The following is a 23,934-nucleotide window of genomic DNA, read 5'->3' as shown; positions in this document are numbered from 1 at the left end:
AACAACAAGCCCTCTTTTCTTGCAGGAGCAGATCAAAGTGGACGGAACAATGGAATAATAATCAAAATAATAGAGAAAGCCATTAATAGCGTGAAAAAGTCTTTGGCAAAGTCCAGGGAAGAAGGAGAAGACGACTTCAGGTGGATATCGCCACATCCGGAAGGCACTGTCCGCTGATCGTGGGAGCTAGCAGAAGAAAGATCTTTCAAAGGAAGGGTCTTTGACACAAAACCAGCATGTTCAAGTCGAAGCGGTTGGTGCAGTAGAAACCGGCACTGGAAAAGAAAAGGGGTGGGTTAATAAAAGAGGTGGGATAATACTCGCCTCCGCTTCTGTAATAAAATCTAGACTTTCCTTTACTAAAGCTAGGAAAATCTGAATTTTATTACAAGAACGGAGGCTCCTGTTATGCTTGTTTAAAGCATATTAACAACAGAATCAGCCATTGAAGAAATAGGTTTACAATAAAACGTTTTAAAAGTGGAAACATTAGACCAATCTGCCGATCTAAGAATGTCCTCTAATCGAGCTCCAGCTAAAAGAGCTTTAGAAGCCATAGCACCTCTGGTCGAATGCGCTCCAAAAGAAGTAGTGTCAACACCAGCAAGGGCCATGACCCACCTAACCCAGCGAGCAAGGGTAGGAGAGGAAACAGGTTTATGAGGTTTAGAAAAAGATATTAGCAACTGGGAGAAAGAGGACATTCTTAAATCAGCAGTTCTAGCAATGTAAACTTTTAAACACCTAGCAACACAGAGTTTAGGATGTGAAGGGAAATATGGATAATGAACCACAGAAATGTTAGTCTTAGTTCTTCTATAAATCCTAAATGACACATTAGAAGGAGAAAACTGGACAGAGGAAATGTCCAAAGCTCTAACATCAGAAACACGTTTCAATGAAACTAAGCATAACAACATAGTTAGCTTTGCAGACAGATACTTCAAAGAAAGTAAATCATTATCCAGCCAAGAATTAAATAAATCTAAAACTAAATTCACATCCCATAAATACGTGTATTTAGAAGTCGGAGGATGAGAAAATCTTACTCCCTTCAAAAGTCGGCACACCAAAGGATGTTCCCCAACAGGTTTGCCATCTATTCGGATATGTTCGGCAGAAATGGCAGATCTATAAGTATTTACCGTTCTGTATGCTCTCCCCTGGGAGGCTAGAGAAGCTAAAAAGTTAACGATTAGGGTCACATCGGCTGAAAAGGGATCTGAATTCCTGTCCAAACACCAGCCACACCAGACCAACCAGGCAGATCTGTAAACCTTAGATGTTCCTGGGGCCCAAGAATGGCGGATATACTGGGCAGCTTCTTCCGAAATTCCGGGGGTTCTCCAGGCTGACCCGAAATCTTCCAAGCCACAAGAGTTAGAGTTTGGTTGAGAACCATTTCGTGAGGACGACCCTCTGGATCGAGGAGGAGCTCCGGAAACAAAGGAATCAAAACCGGACAATCTATTGATAACTCCAGAACCGAAGGGAACCAAGGCTGTGTCTGCCAAAAGGGAGTCACTAATACCAGGGAGGCTCGTTGACGACGAACCTGGGCAAGGACTCTGGCTATCATCGCAAAAGGGGGAAAAGCATAGTTCAGAGTGGGAGACCAGTCCTGGAGAAAAGCGTCCGTAGCGAGAGCTTGAGGATCCGGTCTCCAACTGTAAAACTTTGGGAGGTGGGAGTTTAACCGAGAAGCGAACAGATCTATCGACATGATATCGAACTTTGAAGAAAGATTGTTGAATACTGAAGGATGAAGTTGCCAATCGCTGGAGTCTTTTAGATAGCGTGAACACCAATCTGCTATTGTGTTCATTTTTCCTGGAAGATATTGAGCCGTGACCGACAATTTCCGAGGGAGGCAAAACTCCCAAAAGCTTTTGGCTACATCCGCAAGGGGCTTGGATCTCGTTCCTCCCAGATGATTGATATACTTTACTGCGGAAATGTTGTCCATCTTTAAAAGAATAGAGCAACTTACCTTGTCCTTTGCAAACGTTCTCAGAGCAAAGGAGCCTGCAAGCATCTCTAAACAATTTATGTGCAAGACAGACTCCCTCTCTGACCATACGCCTCCAGTTGAGACGTTGCCACATCTTGCGCCCCAACCTGTCCGACTTGCATCGGATTCTAATACTAGATCTGGGGCCGCAGAGAAAATAGCTCTTCCGTTCCAGGCTTCCAAATGATCGAGCCACCACCGTATCTCTGCACGAGAGTCTTGATCCAACGGGACTATATCTGAATACTGAAGACCTTTTTGAAGATGGCGAATCTTTAACCTTTGAAGAGCCCTGTAGTGTAATGGACCTGGAAATATGGCCTGAATGGAAGAGGCTAAAAGACCTACAATTCTTGCCAGCGACCGAAGAGACACATGGGAGAGACTTAGAATCTGTTGTAATTCGCGTTTTATTCGCATCACCTTCTGAAGCGGTAGAGATAGAGATGTAGTTTGAGAGGCTATGAGGAAACCTAGAAACTCTACTTGAGTGGAGGGAACTAGAGAAGACTTCTCCATGTTCACCAGAAACCCAACGGACTGTAACAGGTGAAGGGAGACATGTAAATGTTGCAACAGGGTTTTCTTGTTCTGAGCCATTATAAGAAAGTCGTCTAGAAAGATGATTAATCTTATGCCCTGTGCCCTTAAAAAGGCTACCACCGGCTTCATTACCTTTGTGAAGCACCAAGGAGCCGAAGCGAGCCCGAATGGGAGAGCTTTGAACTGGAAAATTGAACCTTCCCATTGAAACTGAAGGAATTTCCTGTAAAAGGGATGGATTGGAATCGCAAAATAAGCGTCTTGAAGATCCAGACGTACAAACCAATCGCCCTCTAACAGAATGTCCCTGAGATGGAGGATTGTCTCCATTTTGAAATGGTTGTAAACTACGTAATTGTTGAACAGTCTTAGATTTATAACTGGGCGAAACTTTTTGGTTTTTTTTTTAACCAAAAATATGGTACTGAGAAAACCCGAGGGATGAAGACATGTCCGCTCTATCACATTTTTTGAAACCAAAGTTAAAATTTCCAAATTCATTAGACGGGATTGTTCCTGAGAAAATCTTAAAGGAGGAGGAGGGGAAGTTTGGGAGGGAATCTGATAGAGATCTATGCAATACCCCTGAATGGTTTGAAGAACCCAAGGATCCGCGGTAATTCGAAGCCAATTTGACAGAAAATGGGCTAACCGACCTCCCACCGGAAGATGGCCAAAATTCAAAACTCTTACCTGAGACTTGTCCCCCTCTGTGACGGTAACTTCTGGTCCTGAAACCTCTCCCTCTTTGGGGATAGAATTGAGGTTTGAACTCGGGGAAGTAGAAAGAGGAGCCTCTGAAGCTGCCACCACGGTAGGTGAAGCGGCCGGTAAAGCGGCTCCTTCCTTTACCGGCCCTGGCAAAAACCCTAGAGTTGAAAATTTTCTTCATCGAGGTTTGGGCTTTATCCAGTGTTGTAAACGTAGAAACATATCTACTAAGTTCTTTGATGAACGAGTCCCCAAAAAGAAGACCATTAGCCTGCAGTCCCTCTTCTCTGGACGCCAAACTGCCCAATTTAGGTTCAATTTTGAGCAACAGACTCTTTCGCCTCTCCTGAGACATGGCAGTGTTCGCATTTCCTAATAAACAAATTGCCCGTTGGGCCCAGTTGGACAAAGCATCAGGATCAACCTGTGTACCCTCCAGCCTGGCATCTTCAGCTAAATCGAGGATTCTGGTTAAAGGACCGACCAAATCTAAAAGCTTGTCCTGACACACGGACCATGCACGATCAACTCCTTTTTTCGGATCTTTTCCAAATTTAGAGAAGAATAGAAGCATATTAGGATCTATTGCAGGAGTAGAAGTTATGCTGTGTGGGAGGGAGGGACGGGGGCATTCTGATCGCAATTTGTTTCTTGTGGTTTTGTCCAAAGATTGTCTTAAATGACACAAAACGTAATCTGCTACATGATCAGAAGGAAACCACTCGGTGGAATTTGGGTGGTGAATCAAAGTGGGATCAAACATTGGTTCTCCCAGAGCGTCGAGAACAGTAAAATCATAAACACGAGAAGAACTCGAATCAAATGGAGAAATTTTTTGCCTTTTCTCCGAAGGCCCTTGCCAGAGATCATCAGGATCCTGAACATCATCAAAATCCCCACCATTATAATCCATATCATCATCAGTATCCCTCAACTGCGTTATTTCAACAGGGGAGGGATCCGTGTCCACCGTATTAAGCTCCTTACGGGGGGAAGGACCAGCAATCTGGGGGGAGTCATTAGCGCTTGATTTCGTCTGCGCTTTTGTAAAAGAGCGTTTTTTGCCCCTGACAGATTCAGAAACGTCAGTATTTTGGGCGGACAATTTTTTAAAAGAGGATTCCAATTTTTGGGACATTTGTAACATAGATGTAGAAACCACCTGTTGGACAGTATCCTGAATAAAAGAATTCAAATCTGCCCGTAAATTATCCAAATCAACTTTACTGGAGCCATCCTCTTCTTTTTTAGCCATAGTTAGCTAAGAAAATAAATCACTAGTTAATAAATAAATAAAGAAGATGCCAGGTAGAAAATGCACAAATTGAAACTAATGCCAAAGAAATGCGGTGAAGAAAGGGTTAAGTTGAATGCCACCAAGAAAAAAATGGGCGTGGAGAAGAGGAAACACCCTCAGAGGAAAGAGGCGTGTCCGGATTCGTAACCCGAGTCGGAACGGACGTGAAAGACCAATTCCTCCAGGCGAACGAAGGGGAAGAACTCTCAGATAAGCGAGAGCCTCCCGCGAAGTCTTCAGGGCTGCCGAGCTGCTCCGAGGTAAGCGCTGAAGAGAAAGACGCTTACCTCAGGAGCGCGAGGCGGGAGAGCCGAAAGTTCTCAGAACGTTCGGCTCGACCGCGAAAGCGCGATGCGAGCGCTTAACGAACGGCAATAAAACTGAATAAAGGCAACGGAAAGAATAATACATACATAAACAAAGGTATTATAAAAAATGAACCGTAATTATTATTAAAAGACAAGAACTAAAATATGAGAATACATAACATGAAAATGTAAAATGAGGTAAAAGAACTTATCTTGACTGCGAGCAGCAAGAAAAGAGGGCTTGTTGTTCGCAGTTAAGATAATTATTGTGGTTGAATGTTTTTCATTGGTTATTCTTTATGACCTCATCATTTACTTCATTCGCTATGCTTCATGGGATGTGTAGTTCTGCTTTATTATCTTGGCTGCTGTTTAAAATAAAGCAAGAAAAGGAAGCATAATAGGAGCCTCCGTTCTTGTAATAAAATCTGTTCCCACTCCACAGGTAAGAGCATTGGAGCCGACAGCTCCAATTACCAGCACGAGCAGGGACCCGTATCACAGGGAACGAACGTCGCAGCGCCAAGCGTGACCTACAAACAAGTAAAAAAGCAATAACTAGCAAGTTAGTCGGAATACATCTACAGAGTAAACATATCCATTAACAACATGAAGAGTACTTAGCTGCAAAGAAAGTGGACACGAAATTGTGGCACTGATACATATATGGGGTGCTTACATATGTGATATGAGATGTTCTGGGTACATGAGTAATGTAGTTTTTGTTTTAATTAATGTGATTGGCTGCTTACATTTTGAAGTAAAGAGGGAGCAGCATGATCAGAACCTCAGGTCCTGACACTGAACTCTTAAGAGGCAACAGGTGTTACTTTACAGAGGTCAGTCACTGGAACAAACACCCAGCTACTAAATGAAGAAACACTTGTAGTCATGCTCGCTTTCTCAACAAGATAGTCGGAGTGGTTAAAATGGCAGAGGCTGTAACGCATACGTCTCATTCAGCAACACCAGCTAATGCGTCCTTAAGGTCCTCGCAACACTTAAGTGTTGCCTGGGCTTACTGTTTCTACAGTTCTGTCTTCTTTGGGATGTCCCGACTCTTCCTGACCACGAATTATTAATTTGGAGCTAAGGCTCTCTAGCTCGGCGCCACGGAAGGCCTTGCGTGAGCAGATAACACCACCGGCCCACAAGCGCTTCCGTTCACGTCTTTATTTTTGTACTCTGTCGAGGTGACGGCCGTGCGGTCTTGGCGCGTCCAGCCAGTCCCCGAGGCATGTGATCCTGAGCTCATGGGCCGCTTGGCCAGAGGCGGTCACTGTGGTCTTGCCACGTTTCAGTCGCTCTCTGTTCCCCATCTTTGCTCACAGGGCCCGGGCGCCAAGCCCGCAGCTCGGAGCTAGGCCTCGAACAGGATGTAAGCCGCTGAGCCACCTGGGTAAACCTGCCAGATGTTCTGTGTGCGAAAACAGAGCCAAAGGGGAAGTGAAAAGGGTCTCAGTGCACACCCGAGCTAGAGAATTACTGTGCGCAGGCTTTGAGGCTTACAATGTACACTGGGGCTCCACAGCACGCCGACAAGAGAGGACGTGGCGGGTGGTGGTGTCTGAGGCACAGCATGCGCCGGGGAGGCGGTGCACACACCGAGGACTACACTTAACACAAATAGAGAGGGACCAAGGATTACAATTCACACACCCGGTATGAGGCCTATAGAGGGCACGCTGAGATTCTGACGCTACAACATACAACTGAGCTAGGGAGGCCTGAAGCGTTTATTGCATACACAAATCCAACGACGGCCTGACGCCGAGAGTGCACACACCGCCCTACATTGCGCAGAACAAGAATCTGAGGCCTACAGCGCACGCGAGAGCGTGGGGACTATGGTACACACTCCAAGCAAGGACATGATCACTTCTGTCACACGCCGCGCTAGGAATGCACACGCTGGGCTATGCACAATTTAATACAATGCTGCTTTATTAGCATTGCCTTATACATCCCTATTGCTAAAGCGTAGTTCGGCTAACCCTTGCTAGAGAGTGGCCTGAGGCTTACACCTCCAAGGCTGCGATTCACATCCATGACAGAGAAGGCCAAAGCCACAAAGTGCACAGACCAAGGCAGGGAGGGCTGCAAGCCTGCAGGGCACACACCCGGGATTTTAGACCTACAGTGCATGCACAGACCTTGATAATGCCTTTGTGCAAACCAAACCAGGGAGGACCTGAGGACTTTAGTTCATCCACTGAGTTAAGGAAGGCCTGAGGCCCACAGTGCACACTCTTTCTCTTTTCTCGCCCCACGGCATTGGGCTAAGCTCTCTGAAAAACTACGCCCTACAACTAAGCACAGCAACTTCAGAAAGCTATGCAAACTTTGCTATTTTCCAGCTATAAGCTGTGGTTACTTTCTATTGCTTCTGGTACTCTCTTGTCCTTTTGGTTCATGTCGGAATGTTCCTTGTGGAGCGCACATACATGCTATAAGTACCTTTTAACTTAAAATAACAAGACCTCTTATATCATCATATGGCAGCAACACCCGACCTGGCAGTTCCTACCAATGTCAGATCAAAAGGTAATGGATTGCCATATGTAAGTTTATCGAAATAGCAACCCACGTCCAGACCTCTGCCTACCATGAAGAAATCAACATTCAAACAATCAAACAGGATTCCGACCTAGTAGAGGCACCAAATCCACATTAATAGTCATCTCGAACGATCTCAAGAATGCTGTTCATAGAAATTGGGTTGCTCTCCTCCCTCTGCAACTCACCTACCATTAATCAGCACCATCACTGAAAAAGCAGTCTATGCTGAGCTCCAATATCACCTCAATGCTAACCATCTCCTGCATGACTGATTCTGGGTTCAGATCTTACTCTTGCATATGGATAGTGATAATGTCCTGTTCCGTGCCATCCCAGACTCCACACTGGCAGCCCTTAAGGGCATCCTACATTTCGCAGCAAGTCTCATCCGGGGCCTGAAGAAAAATAATCACATCATCCCCATCCTGACAGGGTATAGAGGCCACTCCTAGCCACCTATGTAAAAGTGGAAACATGAATGCTCATATCACATAAAAATTGCAGCTGTAGGGACCAGCACCTTATAAAAAGTGTAAACCATGGTGACTGTCCCATGCAAAATAGGAGGCCTATACCACCCTTGTGCAAAAAAGATACGCAGTTGGTGCCAGCTCCGTTCAAAACAAGCACTGGCAAAGCCAATAGGACATGCCATTCATGGCAAGCTGGTGCAATAATTATTTTTTTATTTATATTTTGTTGCAAGCTTAAACCAAAGGAAAAAAAAGAAACAAAGAAAACATGCTACCACCTAAACATGGCAGCCATATGCTTGCTCTAGAATTTGCTATATAAATTTTAAATAAAATAAATGCATATGATTTTATTAGAACAATACAGAGTATTAGGCCAGTAAGTCAATATACAGCTTTAGTTCATGATTTCGAGAGCCAGGTCATCCTACTGTGTCGGTGTCAGCAGTATGTATAGCTGCAAGTAGTTAAGGGGGCTTTGGTGTGCAGGTGTTCCAAGTGTATGCTTGACCAGGCAATCTGGTTTAAAATAGGAACGTTTTGAGCAATTTCCAAAATGCAAGGCCCTCCTCCACTTGGCGGGTAATGCCTGGGGACACTAGTGCCGTGAAGCGATAGCAAGCAGTGCTCTGCAGATAGCAAAGAGCGTGAGTATTATTCCGTTCTAATTAGACTCACACTTTTGAAAATCGAGTTGAACTCTCGCTCAACACCAAGACGGATGTTTCACCATGTAAGAAGGACTTGAGCTTTACCTCTAGATGCGGCTATTTCAGATCGCCCTTGTTGCAGAGCAGCAACCTGCGAACAAAAGTGTCTCAGGAGACCCTACCGCCACTGGGGGGCATCCTACTTAAGAACTTCCCCTTGATGGTAGGAACTACTCTTGACACTAAGTTCAGCTCCACTGCTTGCTGATGATATATTTTTCATGTTTAAGGTATGAATCAAGGATTGATTCCCAGTTAAGGTGGTAAATCAGCCACCTTTTGGTATAGCAGGATTAATTACTCAGTACTCCCACCAGTGGTGACTTGGGAATCAGTGGATCTTACATCGCTGCACATCTTTGCACTCTGGTTTGGATAAAGACACTTGCATATAATATCCGTTCAAAACCTAACCACTGGTAGTAGTGCTAAATTTTGACTACACAGGTCCCTTTTCCAAAACTTCAGCCCTCTGATGCTCACTCCCTCTGTTTCGACTGCCAGCAAAACTCACTTAATACAATCCACTCTGTGGGGAGGGTAATCAGTATTGCCTGTTTTTCTTCCTCTCAAACTTCCATGGTGCTTCCAAAATATTAAACAGCAGTAGATGGTCACCCTCTCTGTTCCAACATATCTCAATTCATCACATTTCGAAGAAAAGTTCTCCAGTCTTTTAGGTGTCCTCAATCTCTATTTTTAATGTTCCATTAAAATAGACCCCGCCATACTGATTGCCCTCCCCAAAGAGTAGATTATATTATCCGTTCAGTGCAATCGTCATTTTTGAGTTTATTTTGGTAAGTTTTCAGTTATTTTTTCATTAAAAAAAATATATATATATTTTACTGAAGCACTTTTCATATTTTCTTTGATATTAAAGTTTACAGGACATCAGTTCCTGTCGTATCATGTTATGAGCATTATAGAGCGCTCACACACGGGTTTCATAGCGCAAAATCATCATCAAATTTGCAAATTAGCATGCACTTCTAGAACATATCAAGACTCGAGAGCTCTGAGGACCCGACAGCGCACTGCATACCCGCTGTTAACAAGTCAGCACCGATGCACAAATGTGCTGGTTGGGGTCCCTGCCTAAGGTTTCTGATCGGTCTCAGCTGCGTTCAGAGGCAGGCGGCTGCCAGTGGATTAAAGCCCTCCCCAAGCAGAGGCCCTCACCTCCACGTGATCCTAGCATGGTCTCTGTCACTTCCCTCTCCGTCCCTGGGCCTCTTCCAGGCGCTTCCTGTTTACCTTCCCTCGAGATGTTATGGAATGGGTCTAAAGTGGTTCCCACCCCAGGGCACTTCCGGTTTCAGAGGAGCGGCAGCGAAGACGACGGAGCTGTCTTCAGGACTGAAGTGTATGTGTTGGGCCGCATGTTTTTTTTATGTTGCTTAAACGCAAATAGTGGAAGGGGTGACGGGTAATGGAATTCAGACATAGCTAGAGGACGGATTTCATCATCTATTACTCATAACAGGGAGGAGATCATATGTTGTAAGCGTCTGCATCCCACCGCTTTCACAGAGGAACCGAGAAGCAAAATATCGGACTTTTACTGCAGAGTGCAAATTTAATATGCAAGTCAACATTTGGACACGGGAAATAGAGAATTTTGAAAAAAAAAATGTCCGGGGATTTGTTTCCCCATTGACTTATATTGAAGTGGAGGCAATTTTCGATGGGAAACAGTTCAAATAATTCAAATTTTGGCTGAACAAAAGCAGGAGTGTCTCACCTGAATCAGGTGTCATGTCACGTATGTCCTTATTTTAGGAATCAGCAAGCTAATTATCGGGCACCAAATGTTTATCAGAGGCCCCACTACCCACCAGAACCTGATCCTCATGCTGTGCCCACAGCTAGCTCCTCACACTGCCCACCATTATACATTCTATCACTGTCCCCCAGTACCTTGATCCCACACTACCTTAAATGCAGCGCTTAAACCCTTAGCTCCTGGATCTCCCCTTCTTCCCCACCTCGTTCTGAGCTATTTTTTGGCTATTTGGGTAGTTCGTGCTTAGGCCTCCATAATTTTTTGTCCACAAAAGGTATCCATGCCCAAATTCTGTCCTTTTTTCCAACATCCTGGGGATTCTAAATGTACCCAGGGTTTATGGATTCCCCTGGAAGGACCTGAGAAAATAGCCAAAATATAGATACATTTTGAGGTTTTGGGGAAAAAAAGGAGAAAAATGCTCTGGATAAAAGTGTTGGTTTCTTTTTTTTCATGAAAATGGCATCAACAAAACAGTTTGCTGTGCTAAAGTCCTCATCTTCCCAGCTTTCAGGGACACTCATAGCTGAATAAAATAAAAAATAAAAATATCACATCTTTGGCATTTTTCAAAGAGGTAGCCCATTTTTCCTATTGTTTGTGCTTTCAACCTACTACCAATTTCAGATAAAAACAAATATGAAACCAATGAGTGATCCAGGAAAGCTGTATCTTTCTGAAAAGTGGACAAGATTCCGAATTCAGCAAGGGGTCATATGTGTAGATCCCTCAAGGTTTTTCCAAAGAAACTAAGACCCAGATTTACGTTAAAATAGCAGCACAGAGCCACTTTAGAAACACAGAGCGGCACCATATTTAGAGGAATAAGGCACACCCCTGTGTTTCCCCCTGCGCTGGTGCTGAATTAAGCTACCTAGAGCCAACAAGGGCATCCTTACATCATAGTGCAAGGGTGTCTGCGTTGAGAAAATAGATTGTTCATGTGCAGGAAGTTGTCTCTTCTTGCACATACACAGACTATAATGGGGATTTGGCACTTCTGTGTGTGCTGCAGAATGCAGCACACATAGAAGTACCAAAGCGTAATTTTGAATGATTGTTTATGTGCAGGAAGGTGTCCCTTCCTGCACTTCAACAATTGTCCATTGCATTTTGGTTTTTCTGTGTGTGCTGCAGAATGCAGAACACATAGAAAAAGCAAAAAACAAGGAAGAATAAAATAATTCCTCCTTGTTTTGCCATGCTAAAGCCACCCCAGGTATGGCGTTAGTTTTTGGCGCTGACTCCAGGTAAATCTGAGGCAGCGTCAAAAGCAATGGGTGTTGCTGTGAAATGCCCACCGCGACACCCACTGCATGCCCCTCTGGCACTGCATCGGAGGGGTCCATATTTACAAGGAGGCGTAACGCCACAAAAAAGTGGCGTTACACCTCCTTGTAAATATGGAGCAGTTCTTAGCGCCACCGTGCTAGGGGCTCTTAAACATGCCCCTAAGTGTTGAAATATTTCAAACGAGTAGGAAAAAAAACAGCTATTTGTGACAATGTTTTCATCTGTAACTTTTTGCCACAATGGGCGATTTTCAAAAGCAATGTACCATTACGTTCGCTAGACCCTTTTGGTTGTGGTTATATATATATAGGGTTTGTGGGTTCTCCAAGAACTCGAGGTACTCAGAGCCAACAACAGAACTGCACCATACAATACTTTTTCATTGTGTACTGAATATAGACCAATTATTATGGTGATCGCTGCAGAGTGAAAAATAGGTATCAAGATAACCAATGTATTTCTGGAAAGGGCACAAGAAATGGAATTTAGGAACAGTGGTTATTTGTACATCTCTGAATTTGTGGGTACCCGAAGGAGCAGATGATTTAGCGGGTATTTTTCAAATGTCTTCTTTCTTACACACTGGCTTACATTTGGGAGGCACAAATGCAGCAAAATCCAAATGGTAACTTCACTTGTACCTCACTTGTGTGGGTAGGCCTGTTGCCCGCAGCATGAAACAGCCCAAAATATACCATGGACACATCGCTTTTTCCACTCAAAACTGGCACGTTTTTTGCAAAGTAGGTAGCTGTGGATTTTGGGCCCTGGCTCAGTCGGCACCTAGGGAAACCTAGCACACCTGTGCAGTTTTTAAAACTGGACACCTAAGGGAATCCAGGATAGAGTGACTTGCTTGGGTTTCATCAGGTTGTTCTACCAACAATCCTTTGCAAACCTGAAACCTTAACTGAAAAACACATTTTCGTTACCTTTCTGCGATGGAAAGTTCTGGAACCTGTAGGGAGCCACAACCTTCCTTCCATCTAGCATTCCCCTAAGTATTCCAATAAAAGTGGTTACTCACTTGTGTGTTTAGACCTAGTGCCCGTGGCAGGAACCGGCCCACACCGCAACGTGGGCACATCACATTTTTTTACTCTAAACTGATCAGTTTTTTGCAAAGTGGGTAGCTGTGGATTTTGGGCCCTAGCTCTGCTGGCACCTAGTGAAACCTAGCAAACCTATACATTTTTGAAAACTAGACACCTAGAGAAATCCAGGATGAGGTGACTTGTGTGGCTCTCACCAGGATGTTTTACCCAGAATCCCTTGCAAACCTGAAACTTTTACTAAAAACACTTTTTCCTCACATTTCTGTGATGGAATGTTCTGAAATTTGTAGGGAACCACAAACTTCCTTCCAGCCAGCTTTCCTCTAAGTCTTCTCTTAAAAATGGTACCTCACTTGTATGGGTAGGCGTAATGCCCACAACAGGAACAGATCAAACCAAGGTCAATTGGAGCCCTAGTATAGGGACTCCCATTGACCTCGGTTTGATCTGGTCCTTTTACAGACACTAGACCCAGCCACACAAGTGGGCCAGCATTTGTATTGGCACACATGGAGTACTTCTTGGTGGTAGGAAGTTTGTGGATTCCTGCGGGTTGGGACGTTTTCATCACAGAAAAGTAAAGAAAATGGGTTATTTCAGGTAAAGTTTGAGGTTTGCAGGGCATTGTCGGTAAGAAAAACTCATGGGATTCACGCAAGGCACACCACCCTGGAATCCTCTTGTTATATACTTTTCAAAAATGTATGTGGTTGTTAGATTTCCATGGGTGGTGGACGAGTAAAGCCCCAAATCCCTCAGCTACCCCTAATGCTGATCTCTCCACATAGCACTTTAGGGCCTTTTGCGTCAAGGTCTCTTGGCCCTCTCATACAAATGAGGTATCATTTTTATCAGGGGACTTGGCAGAATGCTGTTTGATACAAAATTAGTGGCTTCCTGCAAATTCCAGAAGCTTCACAGAAATGTAAGGAAAATGTGTGTTTTTAGTCAACGTTTGAGATTTGCAGAGCATTGTGGGTAAGAAAGTGGTGTGGAATGCATGTGAAGAACACCACCCTGGACTCTCCCAGATGTCTACTTTTCAGAACTATCTGGGTCTGGTAGATTTTTCTAGGTGGCAGCCTACCCAATGTTTTTCAGTTGAGGGTGGGGTCTGATGTTAGGATGGGAAAGACCCACCCTACTATTTTATGAAAACTATCTATTGCTGCCACAAAGCAAGCTTTCGGCACCCCTTGAGGGGCAGATCGGGGTGACTATCCCGATTTGTCCCTCAGGGGCAGAAAGACTGTTGCCCCCTTTAGTTGGGGTGGGGGCATGGGCATGCGTATGTGGGCAGCCCCCAACTCTATACTTTAAAAATAAATAATCCCTGGCGCCTAGCCGGCTTTCTCCCCCTCTCTCCCCAGGTGGCAGATCAGGAATAATTACCCCATCTTCCCCAGGTGGGGGGCGGGGGCATAAAGACTGTTCACCCTTCTTTAGGGGTGGAGGCATTGCCATGCTCATTTAGGGCAGCCTCCACCGTTCTATTATTATTTTAAATAAAAATCCCTGGTGCCTAGTGGGATTTCTGCTCCCCCACAGGTGGGGGCAGGTCAAAGGCAATTGCCCCTATCTGGCCTCTGGAGGGCAGAAAGAATGTTCACCCTTCTTTGAGGTGGAGGCATGGCCCTGGCATTCTGGGCAGCCCCCACCTCTCTGTTCTTTTTTTTTTTGGATCCCTGGTGCCTAGTGGGCTTTGTGCTCCCCCAAAGAGGCAGGTCAGGGGCAATAGCCCCTATCTGCTCCTCGGGGGAGGTGGGGGCAGAAAGACTGTTCACCCTTCCTTAGGGGTGAGGGTATGGTCATGCCTATTCTGGGCAGTCCCCACCTCTCTTTTCTTATTAAAAATACATTGTTGGTGCCTAGTGGGATTTCTTCCCCCCGGGGGTTAGATCGGGGGCAATTGGCCCCATCTGCTCCCAGGAGGGGTAGAAAGATCCATATATAAAAAAAAGTAATGGGGAGCACAAGCCCTTGTCCAAGTGGCCACTCCCCCTTTACCTGGTGGTTATTGGGTGGATCCTTGCTTGGGCATCACCCTACTGTGGTGATCTCCAATCAGGGATCCACGGGCCAGAGGTACTTCTGGAAAGGGGAGATTCTCCTCTTTCCAATGATACCTCTCCTATAAGAATCAAAGCTAGGGGTGCTGAGATATCCCCCTGAGCACTGAATTAGTGAAAGTGAAATAAGCTTGTTGGCTTGATTTACTTTCACTTTTGTGTGAAAGTACATCAGTGCGCTCTGCGTGCTGATCGTCATTTCATACAAAAAATGCTCAGGAATGCTCGGGAAGCTCTTCCCGAGCAGCCTCAGCTGTGGGGAATAAAGGGAAATCCTCTGGTGCAAAGCACATGGGGCCCGTCCAACCCTTCTAAGTGTCTGCCAATGGTCGAAATACTTACTGTGGAAGGTGTGCGGGTGTCGGGCAACCTGCATCAGAGGGGTTAATTTGTAAAAAGAAATACATTTTAAAAAAGTGCCGACGGCCAAAGTTTTGCTGCAGGTGCTATCTAATGTCAGGGGAGCTGAAGGCAAAGGCTGTGAACTCTTGCCGCCATCATCCAACACCAGGCACTCCCTACACTTTATTTCAGTTTTTCAGGTTCTTTTTCATCCCTGTTTTTTCCTTTGTCACAGTTTTTCACCTTTATCTTCCTCTTCCTTTCTCTGATTTGTGTTTTTCTCTCTCTTGCTCTCGGTCGAAGTCTGATGAACAAAACTAAGTGCTGGTCCCCCCAAAATGAATCCCAGTGCGTCCCATTCGTATTCACAGGCTCAAATTAGGCACTGACAGTGCCTGATCCTCACACTGCTGACTACTGTCAGGTCCATGCTTTATCTACCAATGTTGGCTCCCCACACCTTCCAAAAGTGACAGCATCTTACTATGCTGCTCAGCTTTTCACAAGCTGCCGCCAGTGTTAGCTGCTCACACATCCCACCAGTGCTTCCTCCTCACACCATCTACCAGTGGCAGTGTCTCACAATGCCTACAATTGTCACTTCCAACCCACCACCCCAGTGTCACTATCTTACTTTGCCAAACTGTGACTGTGTTACATTGGTACTGGGATCAGTGCCAGGGACTGTACCATGAGCTCACCCAAGACAGTAATGTTTCAGAAGGGGAAGGAGTTAATCACGCTCTTTCTATCAGAAGTTGACTGAGACTTAGACTGGTAATACACCTCCCCACTGTCTGGGACATTTCGGTGCTTGCACAATGGGTATGCCCTGCCCCAGGTGACTGCGAGCCACACAAAATGTGACTCCAAAAAGAGGACCTCATAATTCTATGCAGAATATCAAACTTGGGCTTCTTCATAGCCGATCTAACAAAATGAGCTCCTCGAAAGGGGCAGAGCTGAATCTTATAAATAGCCCTTTCTAAGATGCTGGTCTCTCAAATGGAGGATTGCAGAGTCTCCCAATCCAAGATGTTGCACATTTCTTCCTGTGATGTCAGTTCCTGGTTGAAGTATATATACATATATATCTATATATATATATTTATATACACATACACACATTTTAGTTTTGTAGAATACTGGGTTTTTGATTGAGGGCACAAGAACCCTTCTCAAGCAACAACCACAATGCTTGTGAGGGTGAATCACAAAAGTGACTAAATTAACCTGTGCTTAACCCTCTGGTAGCTTGGCACATACGCAGTCAGGCTTAACCTAGAGGCAAAGTGAAAAGAATTTATGCAGCACACAAACAGTTATAAAGTAAAAGCATAGTAAAAAAAATCCCAAAGCAATAAAACAAATTAGTACTGTAGATATGCAATTTCAAAGGTATAAGTATAAATAGTGCCAAGAAGCAGAAAGCGCTAACTGTGGGTATCTGGTCGAGGTAGACGAGGACAAAATCACAAGTTTAGACCGACCGAAAAGGAGTGAGGGACGAATACAGGGGCCAGTTAAGTCCAGCTAAAACAGTTCAAATTTTTGAGATTTCACAGGAGGAACTCACCTGATGCCAGCCAAGGGTCCAGGATCAGACTGCACCAGGAACCCACTCTAGCAGAGGCCATCAGGGATCAGATAGGTCCAGTTGAAGATCAAGGCAGGGCCAGTTGCAGATCCAGGCAGGTGCAGTCAGGGCCAGTTGCAGCAGGTCAGCTGAGCAGTTGCAGGGAGTACTGTGGAGTTTGTTGTGTCCCTGTAGCTCCGAACAGGAGGTCAGCCAACTGACCCTTGGAGTCACTCTGGTAGTCCTGTGTTCAAGTAGACAGTTCTGTCTCCTTCAAGCAGCAAAGCAGGTCTCAAGCAGCATGGCAGTCCTCTGAATAACAAGGCAGGCCTCAAGCTTCAAAGCAGTCCTGTGATAGCAGCAGTGCAGTCCTCTGAGAAACAAGGCAGGCCTCAAGCAGCACGGCAGCCCTCTGGAGTACAAGGCAGGCCTTCTGTAGTGTTCCGTAGGTCCAGGAGTAAACAGAAGAGTGGGTCAGAGGGTCTTCTTTTTATACCTGGTGCAGCTTTTAAGTGTATAAAAGTTCTGAAGGTTTCCCCAAAAGATGCGTCTGGAATATCCTTCCTCCCTGCCGGTAACAAAAGCTTGGTGTCATGTACTTTGTGAGTGTTCTGAGGCAGTGCCTTTGAAGTGGAAGTAGGGGAGATAACAGCTCCCTCCCACCCTTGCTGGCAGGATGGGTCTCTCGCAGCCACACCCAGTTCATATTGTTCATTCTCTGCACGCAATATACATTCCTGATAGGGCAGCAATTTAAAGGCCCAGGCAGCTGGAAAATCCTAAAAGGCCTCAGAAAGTTTAGAGGTGGAAAATGCCAACTTTCTAAAAGTGGCATTTTCAATATAATTTAACTTTACCATAAAAGAGGGCTTTAAATTAAAAAAATCATCTGGAGTTCAAACAGACAATTCCACCTGCTCTCAATCAAAAGTTAGCACTTATTAAATGTAATTAGGTAATCCAATGTTACCCTATGGGAGAGGCAGGCTTTACAGTGAAAAACATATTTAGGAGCACATGTCCAGCGTTTTAAATACAATACACCATGCCTCGTGGGCTGTTTAGGACCTTCCTTAGGTGTGACATGTATTAAAAAAGGTTTAGGGTTGGCAAAAGGGTTATTTTGCCAGGTAAAACTGTACACAGGCTGCAATAGCAGACCAGAGACATTTTTTAAATGGCTGCTTAAGTGGGTGGCACAGTAAGTGATGCATGCCCACTCATAGCATTTAATGTACAGGCTCTGAGCACATGTTGTGCCACTTTACTAGGAACTTATACATACATTAAATGTGCCAATCAGGTGTAGGCCAATTGTACCATGTTGTAAGGAGTGAGCACACACACTTTAGCATTGATTAGCAGTAGTAAAGTGCACAGAGTCCAAAACCCAACAAAAATGAATTTCAGCAAAACAAGAGGAGTGAACTCAAACTATTTTGGGGAAGACCACCCTTAGGCTGATAGGTCTAACAAATATGAGATAAAGATAAATCACAATGCATTTTGTTCCCTGATTAGGTCAAATCCTACTATCCCGCCCATTGATTACCATTGACTTTGTAGTTTGTAACTCACAGTTGCTTGCTTTCAATTTGCTGGCTTTATTTGTTTTAGGTTGTCCAGCTTGAGTTCATCCATCAGTGGAGCATTGCTTGTCTACTGTATCCTTCCGAGTGGTCAGGTTCTGTAAACAGGCCTATAAATCTTGTTCTTATTTTGTCACATTTGCTGTGCATTCGAAGGTAGAGGTCAACTCTCAGTCTGTATCTTCCAATGGAGCTTGGTGTTTGATTTTCTGCCTCTTACTTCAAAGTGAGAGAATTTATGTGAGAATCTTGGTGTGAAACAAAGGCTTTTTTCTAACACACAAAACAAATTAATTGTGCTGATATTTCAGGATATATCAGAACTAGGAAAGTACAAATTGAGCACATTTTTTGTAATCCTGTATTGTGGTGGAAACAAACATTTGAATACGACCAAAACACATCAATACACAAGATTATGACATGTCTACACATTATCCTTTGTACTTAGTAAAAATGAAAGTGTGTGTAAGTGTAAAGGTCATTTCACTTGAAAATGCATTGTCTGTAAAGGCACTGCGCTACTACACCATGCATACTCCACACTACACCACTCCACTACTCCACTCTACAACATTCTACTAAACTCTGTGCCTCTACACCATTCCATTCTACAATACTGCACTACACTTTGTAAGATGCCCCTCCATTCTACAACATGTCACTCCACAACCTTCCACTCCGCTATGTGCCCTCCAATCTAAGACACACCACTCCACTCTATGCCACTCAACTCCACACCCCTTATCCCACTCCACTCCAATGTGCCCCACTCCACTCCAGACTGCTCCACTTCAATCTACCCCAATCTACTCCAAAGTATCCCAATCCGCTGCACCCCAGCGTACCCTATTCACTTCAGTACAATCTACCCCAATCTACCCCACTCCACTCTAATCTACCCCACTCCACTCTACCCCATTCTACCCCACTCCACCCCAATTTACCCCACTTCACTTCAATCTACCCTACTCTTCCCCAATCTACCCCACTCAAATCCAATCTACCACAATCTGCCCCACTCCACTCTACTCCATTCCATCCTACCCTACTCCATTCTACCCCAATCCACCCGACTCCACTTCAATCTATCCCTCTCCACACTACTCCAATCCACTCCAGCCTGCCCCACTCCACTCTACCTCAATCTACCCCACTTCTCCCAATCTACCCCTCTCCAATCCAGTCTATCCCAGTCTGCCCCACTCCACTCTACTTCACTCCACTCCAATCTACCCCACTCCACTCTACCCCAATCTACCCCACTCCACTTCAGTTTACACCACTCCACCCCAGTCTAAGCCAATCTACCTCACTCCAATCTACCCCACTCCACTTTACCTCAATCTACCCCACCCCACCCCAGTCTACCCCAACTTCCTCCAATCGACCCCACTCTGACCCACTCCAATCTACCCCACCACACTCCTATCAACCCCACTCCACCCCAGTCTACCCCATTATACTCAAACTCAAATTTACCCCAGTCTACCCGCTCCCCTCTATTCTACCCCAAACCACTCCACTCTGAACCAATCTTCCTCAATCTGCCCCTCTCAATTCCACTAAAATCTGCCCCAATCTGCACCACTCCACTACAATCTACCCGAATCCACCCACTGCACTCCAATCTATACCTCTCCAGTCTACCCCAGCCTACCTGACTCCACTCCAGTCTACCCTACTCCACTGCAGTATACCACACTCCATCCCAATGTACTCAACTCCACCCTGAATCTAACCCACTCCACTCCAACCTAACCCAAACTACTCACTCCACTCCAGTCGACCGAATATTTCTCACTCCACTGCACCCTAATCTATCAATTCCACACCACCCTAATCTACCTCACTCCACTCTACCAAACTACCCCACTCCACTCTACCCTGCTCCACTCTACCTCAATCCACTCCAGTCTACCCCTCACTACCCCAGTCTCCCCCACACTACTCCAGTCCACCTCACTCTACTCCACTCTACCACAATCTACCCCACTCCAATCTCCTCCACTCCACCCCTTTCAAATCTATCCCATTTTAATCTGCCCCACCCCATTCCACCCTACTCCACCCACCCCAATCTATCACAGTCCAATCTATCCCACTCTACCCCACTTTATTCCACTACAGTCTACCCCAAGCTACCCTACTCTAACCCACTCCACTGTGCCCCAATATATCCCACTCCAATCTATTCCACTATAATCTACCCCATTTCAGTCTAACCCACCACATCCCACCTCACCTCACACCACTAACATTTGGCCATGCTGAACATCAGGCACAGTAGTGTACAACATGGCTAAAACACATTGCCAAAGCCAATAGCTCTTGCATAGGCAAGACCTGATGGCTTTACCAATGCTTGTTTTTCATTGTGATCTTCACTAGTTGCCAAATGCTAGTTGCTAGCATTTTCATCCATGTTTTTTGCTTCAAGTGGGTTGGATCATTTTTCTTCTTTGTATAGCTTGATTAATTCCTCCATCTTGAAGTCAGGAGGATTTTGGTGCCTTGCGGACTTCTCCAGTGCTATCTTCCTCTTCAACCCAGTCGCGGCTCGCTGACCTGTAAAGGCGCGGGGCGGGTGCAACGCGCGGGGGATTAACATTTAAATTAAAAAATAAATAAAATAAAAACATACCTCCTCCCTTGCCGCGCCACTCCTCTCTCCCTCGTCGTCGCTGCAGGCACGCACAGGCTCCCAGTCTGCCCTGTGGCCAACCCTGCTCAGAGCAGCATCAGGATTGGCTGGGAGCGCTTGACGGGGGCTCCGAGGCAGACTCCTAGCCTGTGCTGGCTCTCTCCAGCCTGGCAAATGTGTTGTTGGGCTGGAGAGAGCCCTGTGCCCATGTGTGTTTTTACCATCTCGAGACGGCCGGCCTAACATACCTGCACACTGTGCAGAATGCTTTGTGCAGTTCCCTTACTGCCCGTCACCTCCATGGCCCCGCCCCTTTCACCACGAATGGATATCAAACCTAGGCCCATATTTATACTTTTTTAGCGCAGCATTTGTGTCATTTTCTGACGCAAAAGTGGCGCAAACTTAAAAAATACGATTGTATTTTCTAAGTTTGTGCAGCTTTTGATTAAAAAAGCGGCGCAAATGCGTCACTAAAAAAGTATAAATATGGGCCATAGTTTATTATCCCTCCATGGTGAAAGGTTTGCAGCTTCTGCTGCTGGCGGGGGGACGACGCTCCTCTGTCCTAATGGAGGAGCCTCCCCTGCTTCAATCTAGTAAGCCACAAGAACTGCTCTTCCCTTTTGTCAGGGTTTTCTCCTAACTGTGACCTTCTAAAGAAACAATTGGCGTCTTTCATATACTATTCCGCACCGCGTTAGACAGTCCCTACACCGACACTGACTTTCTGACACTGCCCTCTAGTGCAAGCTCTTCACATTGCCACGCAGTCCCCGCTTCTTACTATGCAGTCGAGTGCAGCTCCTCACATTGCCCACCTGGGCCAGATTCTCACACTGCACAACTACTACCAGCCCCCACACTGACATTCGCCACCTAGCCCTTCACTGCCATCATTACTAGATCCTCACTCTGCTTACCATTGTGAGGTTTGTGCACTGCCCACCAGGGCTGATTCTCACAGAGCTCACCAGTGTACCCCTTCACACCACTAAAGAATGTCATTTCCACAAACTGCACAAGAAGACAGCTCTTAACACTGGCATTAAGCGCCAGCTTCTCCCAGTGCCAGCTCGTTGCATTATCTTCCAATGTCCACTTTCACACTGACCTCTGGTATGCGTTCTTCACACTGTTCACCAGAGACTGGTTATCACACCTCCTTACAATTTCAGCGTCAGCTCCTCATATTGCCAGTCATCGCCAGTTACTCTCAGTTCGCACCAGTTCGAGGATCAGACTTCTCCCATCATTGCAAAATTCCCAGACTGACCCCCAGAGGGAGTTCTTTACACTGCCTGACAGTGTAAGCTTCATACAGTGCCAGCTGTTCTTCACACTAGCCATCAATGTGAGCCTGCAACACCCACTCGTGGAAGTGCTTACTAGCCACCTGCCAGCCGGACCGAGCTCCTCCTACTGCACCACAGCAGTGCAAGCTGCTCACACTGTTCACTGGAGTCCGTTTCTGTACTGTCAAGGTGCGCACTGCTGTGATACCACTGTGCCCTTTACTTTTCTATCACACTGCTCAGTGTTGTAATACTAACAACATAAAACAACAGATTCAAGACCTCCTACCTCACTTGAATATAGACAGTTTTGCCCCAGCTGACAACCAATGCAAAATCACTTGACTTCACGCTCGACAGAGACCTCTCCTGGGAAGAACACATCATCAAGAAACCAAGACAGCATGCTATCAACTCTCCGGACACATCCTCAGCTACTTCGCACATTGTCTATCCCAATAAATACACATGGATTACAACCTGTTTTCTTTGTGTGTCTGTGGTCATTCTCATCTGCTGAGAAGGAGAAAATGGAGATGTGCCCGGGGGACTTTATGCAATGGATGTGGTTAGTACGGTGATTGTGGTGGTAGTAGTGGTTAAGGTGGGTGTTGTGGTTGTTAGAGTGGTGGTGGTGAAGGTTGTGGTGAAGGGGGTCGTGGAGGTGATTAGGGTGGTGGTAATTAGGGTCAGTGGTGGTTAGTGTAGTGTGGTGATGGTTAGTAGGGTGGTAGTTCGGGGTAGGATGTGGTGACTAGGGTGGTAGTGGTGGAGAGGGTGGTGGTTTACAAAGGTCGCAGGGAGTTGGTGGTCAATAGGATTGAGTGGTGGTTGGGGTCGTGGTTGTAAGGGTGATGGTTGTTGTTAGGAGAGAGTGGTGGTGGTTTTGATGGTGATTGTGGTTTTGGTGGTGGTGAAAGTGGTGTTGGTTAGGGTCACGGTGATTAGGGTCGGTGGTGGTTAGGGTAGGGTGATAATGATAGTAATTAGAGTGGTGGTGCTTAGGGTAGGGTGGTGGTGAAAGTTAGTAGGGTGGTGGTGATAGTAGTAGTTAGAATCGTGGTGTTTAGGGTAGGGTAGTGGTGTGGGAGAGTAGTGGTTGTTATTGTGGTGGTTAGTAGGCTGGTGGGGAGGCAGGTGTTGGTGTTAGAGTGGTGGTGGTGGTTAGGGTCCGGTGGTGGTTCAGGAGGTGGTAGCGAGGGTGGTGGTCGTTGTTTGGGTAGGGTGGTGGTGTTTATGGTGGTGGTGGTTAGGGTAGTGTGGTGGTGGTGGTTGTCAGGGTAGAGTGGTGGTGGTTATGGTGGTGGTGATTGTGGTTTTGGTGTTTGTTAGGATAGTGGTGATCATTAGGGTGCTGGTGGTAAGGGTCGGTGATGGTTAGGGTAGAGTGGTGGTGGTTTGTAGTGTAGTGTGGTCAGTTTTACATATTCGTTGTGCTTTAGCTTCAGGCTTTAGGCCTTTGTGCACTTTGCCCTGAATATATTTTATTCATTTGCTGACGCTTAGAGCCTCTGTGCACTTTGCTCTACATGCTTTTTATTAGGCTTCGTACTGTTATTTTTTCGAATAGCCAGTTCTACGGTGTTGTTTTGTTATTTATATCACACTGTTTTGCCTACTTCAGCACTGGAGTTCTCCATAACATATTTACTCTGTGCTTCAGTCAAGGATAC

At 45.6% G+C, this 23,934-nt stretch overlaps 1 long non-coding RNA gene across 1 annotated transcript; it reads left to right on the top strand.

The window, feature by feature from the left end:
- The first annotated feature begins 9,857 nt into the window (after window positions 1-9,857).
- On the top strand, window positions 9,858-22,745 carry LOC138294071 (uncharacterized). The gene is made up of 3 exons (XR_011203167.1): window positions 9,858-9,978; window positions 18,351-18,397; window positions 22,622-22,745. It is a non-coding gene; the product is annotated as an uncharacterized lncRNA (long non-coding RNA).
- Window positions 22,746-23,934: the final 1,189 nt, after the last annotated feature.

The sequence above is a fragment of the Pleurodeles waltl genome, chromosome 4_2 (genome assembly GCF_031143425.1).
Source record: "Pleurodeles waltl isolate 20211129_DDA chromosome 4_2, aPleWal1.hap1.20221129, whole genome shotgun sequence".
In the NCBI taxonomy this organism is placed as follows: Eukaryota; Metazoa; Chordata; class Amphibia; order Caudata; family Salamandridae; genus Pleurodeles; species Pleurodeles waltl.
This window is presented reverse-complemented; position numbering and strand designations above follow the sequence as displayed.